The sequence below is a fragment of the Eutrema salsugineum genome, unplaced genomic scaffold (genome assembly GCF_000478725.1).
Source record: "Eutrema salsugineum unplaced genomic scaffold, Eutsalg1_0 scaffold_5, whole genome shotgun sequence".
In the NCBI taxonomy this organism is placed as follows: Eukaryota; Viridiplantae; Streptophyta; class Magnoliopsida; order Brassicales; family Brassicaceae; genus Eutrema; species Eutrema salsugineum.
In genome coordinates this window covers 140,471-147,033 of record NW_006256612.1, presented here as the reverse complement: position 1 = coordinate 147,033, position 6,563 = coordinate 140,471, and the positions used below count along the sequence as shown (strand labels likewise).

The window sequence follows — 6,563 nt, the reverse complement described above, 5'->3', positions numbered from 1 at the left end:
CAATTCAAATTTCATTAGTAACGGATGAACATCCTCCCCCAGACTTATTTCACACTGTCCTCAGTGTGATAAATCTTGGAAAGAATGGTAAAGAAAATAGAAATGTTGAAATGTTTAAGTGAACTTATCGTGCTGGAGAGTGCTGCTCCTCTTTTGTGTTTGTTCTTCCTTATTGAAAACCTGAATTTAAATAAAACAGAAGCAAAGCAATAAAAATAGAGAATAAAGGTCAAAGGGAAATAGATAAAATACCAAGTGGTTAGCTTGACATTGTTGCTCGATTAGACTTAACCGGGGTCGTGACACTCTTTGGTCTCATCATTGGCCCATGATGGATCAATCAAAAACATCACTTCTCTCTCGTCTTCGGTTTCTTCAGCCAGATATGGCTTTACACGCTGTCCATTCACTGTAAATGAGTTTCCGGTTCTGTCGCACAGGACAATGGCTCTGTATGGTTTGACTTTCTTTATCGTGAAGGGTCCAGACCACCTTGAACGTAATTTTCCTGGAAAAAGCTTAAGACGAGAATTGAAAAGAAGTACCTTATCGTTAGGAGCAAAAGTTCTATGAATAATCTTCTTATCATGATATGCTTTAGTCTTCTCCTTGTAGATCTTCGAGTTTTCGTAAGCATTGTGTCGGATTTCTTCTAACTCGTGCAGTTGAAGTAGTCTTCTTTCTCCAGCTGTTTTCAGATTCATGTTAATCTCCTTGATAGCCCATTGCGCCTTATACTCGAGTTCTACTGGAAGGTGACATGCTTTTCCATAAACTAGATTGAATGGTATTGTTCCCAATGGTGTCTTGAATGCTGTTCGATATGCCCATAATGCATCGTCAAGCTTGGTAGACCAATCCTTGCGATGAACTGCAGTTGTTTTCTGCAAAATCGACTTGATTTCTTTGTTTGAGATCTCTACTTGACCACTGGTTTGGGGATGGTATGGAGAAGCAACTTTATGTGTAACTCCATTCTTTCTAAGAAGGTTCTCGAAAACTCTGTTGATGAAATGCGATCCTCCGTCGCTTATCACAATTCTAGGAACTCCAAAACGCAGGAATATAACAGATTTAAACAGCTTCATGATGACCCTTGCACCATTGGTGGGACTAACGACTGCTTCAACCCACTTTGAGACGTAGTCTACTGCTACTAAGATGTATTGGTTTCCAAAAGAAGTAGGAAAGGGTCCCATAAAGTCTATTCCCCAGACATCAAAAATTTCGACTTCGAGAATAAAATTTTGAGGCATCTCATTCCTTTTACTTATGTTGCCCATCCTTTGGCATTTATCGCATCGCGATATATAAGCTTGAGTGTCTTTGAACAAAGTAGGCCACCAAAAACCAGCTTGTAAGATCTTTGAAGCGGTTTTGAAGGTTGCAAAGTGTCCTGCGTAAGACGAGCTATGGCATCCGAATAGAATTCCTTCCATCTCTTCTTCAGCCACGCATCTTCGGAATAACCCATCAGCACATCTCTTATAGAGATAGGGTTCATCCCAAAAATAATGTCTTATGTCTTTTAGGAACTTTTTCTTCCTATAACCAAAGAATTGTGGTGGTTCTACATCAGCTGCTAGGTAATTTGCTATGTGCCTAAACCGTGGGGTGTTGAAAGCATCTGCTCGTCGCATTAGAGGACGTGGTGGTGCGGTATTGGCATTGGGGGTAGTATCTATTGCATAGATGTTTTCTTCAGGCAAACTGTCATTTAAAGGCAATCTTTCTTCAACTCGAATTCGTGAAAGATGGTCTGCAACTCCATTATCTGCTCCTTTCCGATCTCGAATTTCGATATCGAATTCTTGCAGTAGGAGGATCCATCTTATCAACCGAGGTTTAGCGTCTTTCTTAGACATTAAATACTTGATTGCAGCATGATCAGTATGAACTATGACCTTAGATCCTACGAGATAAGAACGGAATTTCTCAAATGCAAATACGACAGCTAGAAGTTCTTTCTCTGTTGTAGCATAATTGCATTGAGCTTCGTCTAGAGTTCTGCTAGCGTAGTAGATTACGTGCAGTTTCTTATCTTTTCGTTGGCCAAGCACTGCTCCGACTGCATAGTCACTTGCATCGCACATGATTTCGAATGGGAGTTCCCAATCAGGTGCTTGCACGACTGGAGCGGAAACAAGGGCTTGTTTGATCTTATGAAACGCGGCTAAGCACTCATCATCGAACTCGAAGTTCGTTTCTTTGCAAAGCAAACACGTAAGAGGTCTAGCTATTTGAGAAAAATCTTTAATGAAGCGCCTATAGAATCCTGCGTGTCCTAAGAAACTACGAATTCCTTTTACGTTTGTGGGTGGTTGTAGGCTGGTCATGACCTCAATTTTAGCTTTGTCAACTTCAATACCTTTTCCGGAAATTCTGTGCCCAAGCACGATTCCGTCTTGTACCATGAAGTGACATTTTTCCCAATTTAATACTAAGTGCTTATCCTCACATCTTTGCAGAACTTTACCAAGATTGGCTAAGCATTTTTCAAAAGAAGATCCATAGACAGAGAAATCGTCCATGAATACTTCCATGAAATCCTCAATAAAATCTGTGAAGATCGACATCATGCACCGCTGGAAGGTAGCAGGTGCATTACACAATCCAAAAGGCATACGTCTGTAAGCAAACGTGCCATATGGACAAGTGAATGTCGTTTTTTCTTGATCCTCCGGGCGAATAGGAATTTGGAAAAATCCGGAGTATCCATCAAGGAAGCAATAGTAAGGGTGATTAGCTAATCTTTCTAGCATTTGATCTATGAAGGGAAGTGGAAAATGATCTTTCCTAGTTGCTGCATTCAGTTTCCGGTAATCGATGCACATACGATGTCTAGTTACTGTTTTTGTAGCGATCATTTCATCTTTATCATTTTTAATGACAGTGACTCCTCCTTTCTTTGGAACAACATGAACTGGGCTAACCCAAGTGCTATCTGAGATAGGAAAGATTATTCCAGCTTCTAAAAGCTTCATAATCTCCTTCTTGACAACATCCATGAGATTAGGGTTCAGTCTCCTTTGACTTTCGATTGAGTTTTTAGCATTATCCTCTAGATTAATCTTGTGCATACAAAGATCTGGAGAGATTCCACGTATGTCATCAAGCGAATATCCTAAGGCTTTTCTATGCTTTCTCAGCTCAGTCAACAGCATTGTGGTTTCTTCTTCCGTCAAACCAGAGTTTATTTTGACAGGGTAAGTAGAATTTGGTCCAAGGAAAGCGTACTTAAGTCCGACGGGAAGAGTTTTAAGCTCGACTTTAGGGGCTTTAAGCTCGCTCCAAGGATCATTAATTGCTGCAGCAGTGTCTTTAGGAGGTGTATGAATGTTTGTTTGGTCCTTAAGATCTAGATAGTGAAGAGGTTTCCTATAAGTTTCGGATTTATCAAGCATACGTGCACACTCACTTGAAATTTTTTCAAGGAAATTGCGTTCATCTTTTGCGGGTGAAAGCGTGACACTTAAAGGGTCGTCTAGAAGCAGATCTTCATAGACTTCCTCAATAATTCCGTCTAACTCATCAACCCAACAAATTTTGCCATCCAAAGTTGGTTTATCGAAACTTTTGTTCATGTCAAATTGCATAACTAGACCGGCTAGATGAAGGTCAATTTTTCCTTCAGGAACATTGATTATGGCTCCGGCTGTAGATAGGAATGGTCGTCCAAGAATAAGCGGATCCTTAGGTTCTTTTTCTAGTTCTAGAACTACGAAATTGGTTGGTATGGAACATTTTTCGATTTCTACAGGAACATCTACTAGGATACCTACTGGTTGTCTAACAGAACGATCAGCTAGTACTAAGGAAATTTTAGTGGGCTTGAAAGTGTGATGTCCTAAACGTTTTGCTACTGAAAGAGGCATCATGTTTATGCTCGATCCTAAATCACTGAGAGCACGCTCAAAAGCTACATCATTGATGGTGCATGAAAGTACAAAGCTTCCAGGATCGTTTTTCTTTTCAGGGATTCGGCTTTGCAGGATAGAACTACATTCATGGGTTATCATCATAATGCCTTCTTCAAGAGTTAAAGAATTTGTTAGAATACCCTTCATGTATTTTCTTAAAGCAGGAATCATAGCACAAGCTTCTACGAAGGGTAATCTCACATTTAATTGATCGATTAGCTCTTTCAGCTTAGCTTTTTCTTTCTCTTTCTTAGGGGCTCTTAAGGCTCTAGGATATGGAGGTTAAGGTTTGTAGACACGAGTTGGTGGAGGTGGAATCGGGTCTTCTCTGATAATTTCTTGGGATGAATCTTCTCTTACTTCTTCTCCATCATTTTCTCCTTCCACTTCTTTTTCAACATCTTCATTCGTGATTCTTTCTTTTTCTTTTTCCTTTTCCTTACCCTTTTCCTCAACTTCGGGATCTTTAGGAAATTCAGGCTCTTTGTAAGATAATCCACTCCTAAGTGTGATAGCTTTTACATCATCTGAGGGATCTGCTTCACTTGAGCTTTCGAAAGAATTTTCACTTGGCTCCTCTTCAGAATTTTCTAAGTTTTTAGAATTAGTTTTGACCATTATGTTAAGGAGGGTATCAAAATCCTTCTGCATCTCTTTTAGTTCAGATCTAAGATCACTAATCTCTTGAGACATAGATTTTTCAAGCTCTAAATTCTTTTTGTTTAGGTTTTCAGCTTCAGAGGAGGGAAAATTAGGATAGGAAACAAGATTAGATTGAATAGCTGAGATTGGTTCGGAAGGTGGTGTCCAACCAGGCTTGGAAGACGTTTTCCCACGGTCAGGAGGCTCACGACCGCGGTGAAACAGGTCTTGGCCGCGGTCAGAACAGCTACGACCGCGGTGAAACCTTGCTTGGCCGCGGTCCGGATGAATGGACCCGCGGTGATCAGAAACGAATGGAAAATCTTGAATTTGATAAACTTCTGCAGTGTTCACCATCCCTTGATCATAAGAATTCATTGGGTTGTCCCAACCTTCAATGTTACACGTATTGTGTGCCTTGTTTGGTTGTTGCAATCCAAGATGACTCATTATGTGACGGAGACACTTTATAACTTCCGAAATTTCTTCTTTCTTCTCAGGAAGTGCAGAATTACCAAAGGTTACTTGATTTCGGATGCTGTTTCCTAAATTTTTAATGAAAACGTGAGCATCTTCTACAGATCTAGTTGTGAAATCTCCATTACTTGCTATATCAAAAGAGTGTCGTAACTCTGGAGTTATACCGCGATAGAAGATACCTAGAAGGTCTTCCTCGGCATATCCATGGTGTGGACAGTCTCTTTGGTATTCCCTAAATCTTTCCCAAGTATCTAAAAGATCTTCATCTTCTTTTTGTTTAAAATTTCTTATCTTCTTTCTAAAGAGATTTGAACGGTTTCTAGTGTAAAAACGATTTAGGAAAGCAGTTTTACACGCTGCCCACGTTTTTAGTGAAGCAGGTGGGAAAGATTTTAGCCATTTGCTGGCCTTATCTCTAAGAGAGAATGGGAAAAGAATACACTTGTGGTAATCCCCATTTGCTGTAATGGTTGCACATCATTCTTCGAACGTCTCGATATGGTCTATCGGGTTTTCGAATGAATAACCAGAGAATTGATTTTGTTGAACTAAATGGATATGGGGTAATTTGCCATCCTTTGGTAAGGCTGGTTGAATAGCTCTTTGATCTCCCATGAATTTCTCGAGTGAATCAAAACTTCCAATCAGTTCATCATCATCTTTGTGTTTGACCGATCTGATTAGCTCATTGTCATTATAAATTGGTTCTTCAAACTCATCATCAGTCAGGTCATCATCGCTTGGATCACCATCCACACGATTTGGTGGATCACCAAGAGTTTCGGGAACATATTCCCGGTCTCTCATAGCAGAGAAACCTGAAAAATTCAAAAGAAAAAGTAAAAGTAAACAAGTGTTCTGATGGATTTAAGCTGGGATTCGCAATGAAACAAATCAAAGTCCCCGACAACGGCGCCAAAAACTTGATGCGGGTTTGTAAACGCGGGGTTGTTGTTTTCATTTTACTAAGCTTCAAGTTTTAAATTTATAACCCCTAAATGTCTGCAAGTGCACAGATGTGCGCTGTAGTACTTAGGGTATCGATCCACAGAGACTTAGTTGTTTCAGTACGAATTCACTGTAACGCTTAAATCAGATTAGAACTAAAAGGGTTTTGGTTTTGGTTTTGGGTTTTTGGTTGTCACTAAATCTAAACTAGAAAGCAAGTAAAAAGCAATTGAAAGGAAACGAAGGCAAGTAAAGCAAGTAAAAAGCGATTAAACAAAGCGATTGGAAGCAAGTAATAAGCGAATGAAAAGCAGAATGGAAATCTAAGGTTGTAAGCAATTAAAGACAAACGTTGGGGCTCAAGGGGTTTTCGCAGGGGTTCATAGTCTATGCTAGGTCGATTTTAAACAAGTGATAAAGGCAATCAACTACGTATGTTCTAGAACTCGAGGCACGGAAGTATGAATAGCCTACTTTGGAGCATTAAAAAACTATCTCTCGCAACCCTAATCAGTAGGTTTCCACTCTGATCCTGGAAGGGAGAAGATGGAATAGCAGAACAAGACTCATCAA

At 39.9% G+C, this 6,563-nt stretch overlaps 1 non-coding gene across 1 annotated transcript; it reads left to right on the top strand.

The window, feature by feature from the left end:
- The first annotated feature begins 5,241 nt into the window (after positions 1-5,241).
- Positions 5,242-5,349, top strand: LOC112084231. The gene has a single exon (XR_002898190.1). It is a non-coding gene; the product is annotated as a small nucleolar RNA R71 (small nucleolar RNA).
- The last annotated feature ends 1,214 nt before the right edge of the window (positions 5,350-6,563 follow it).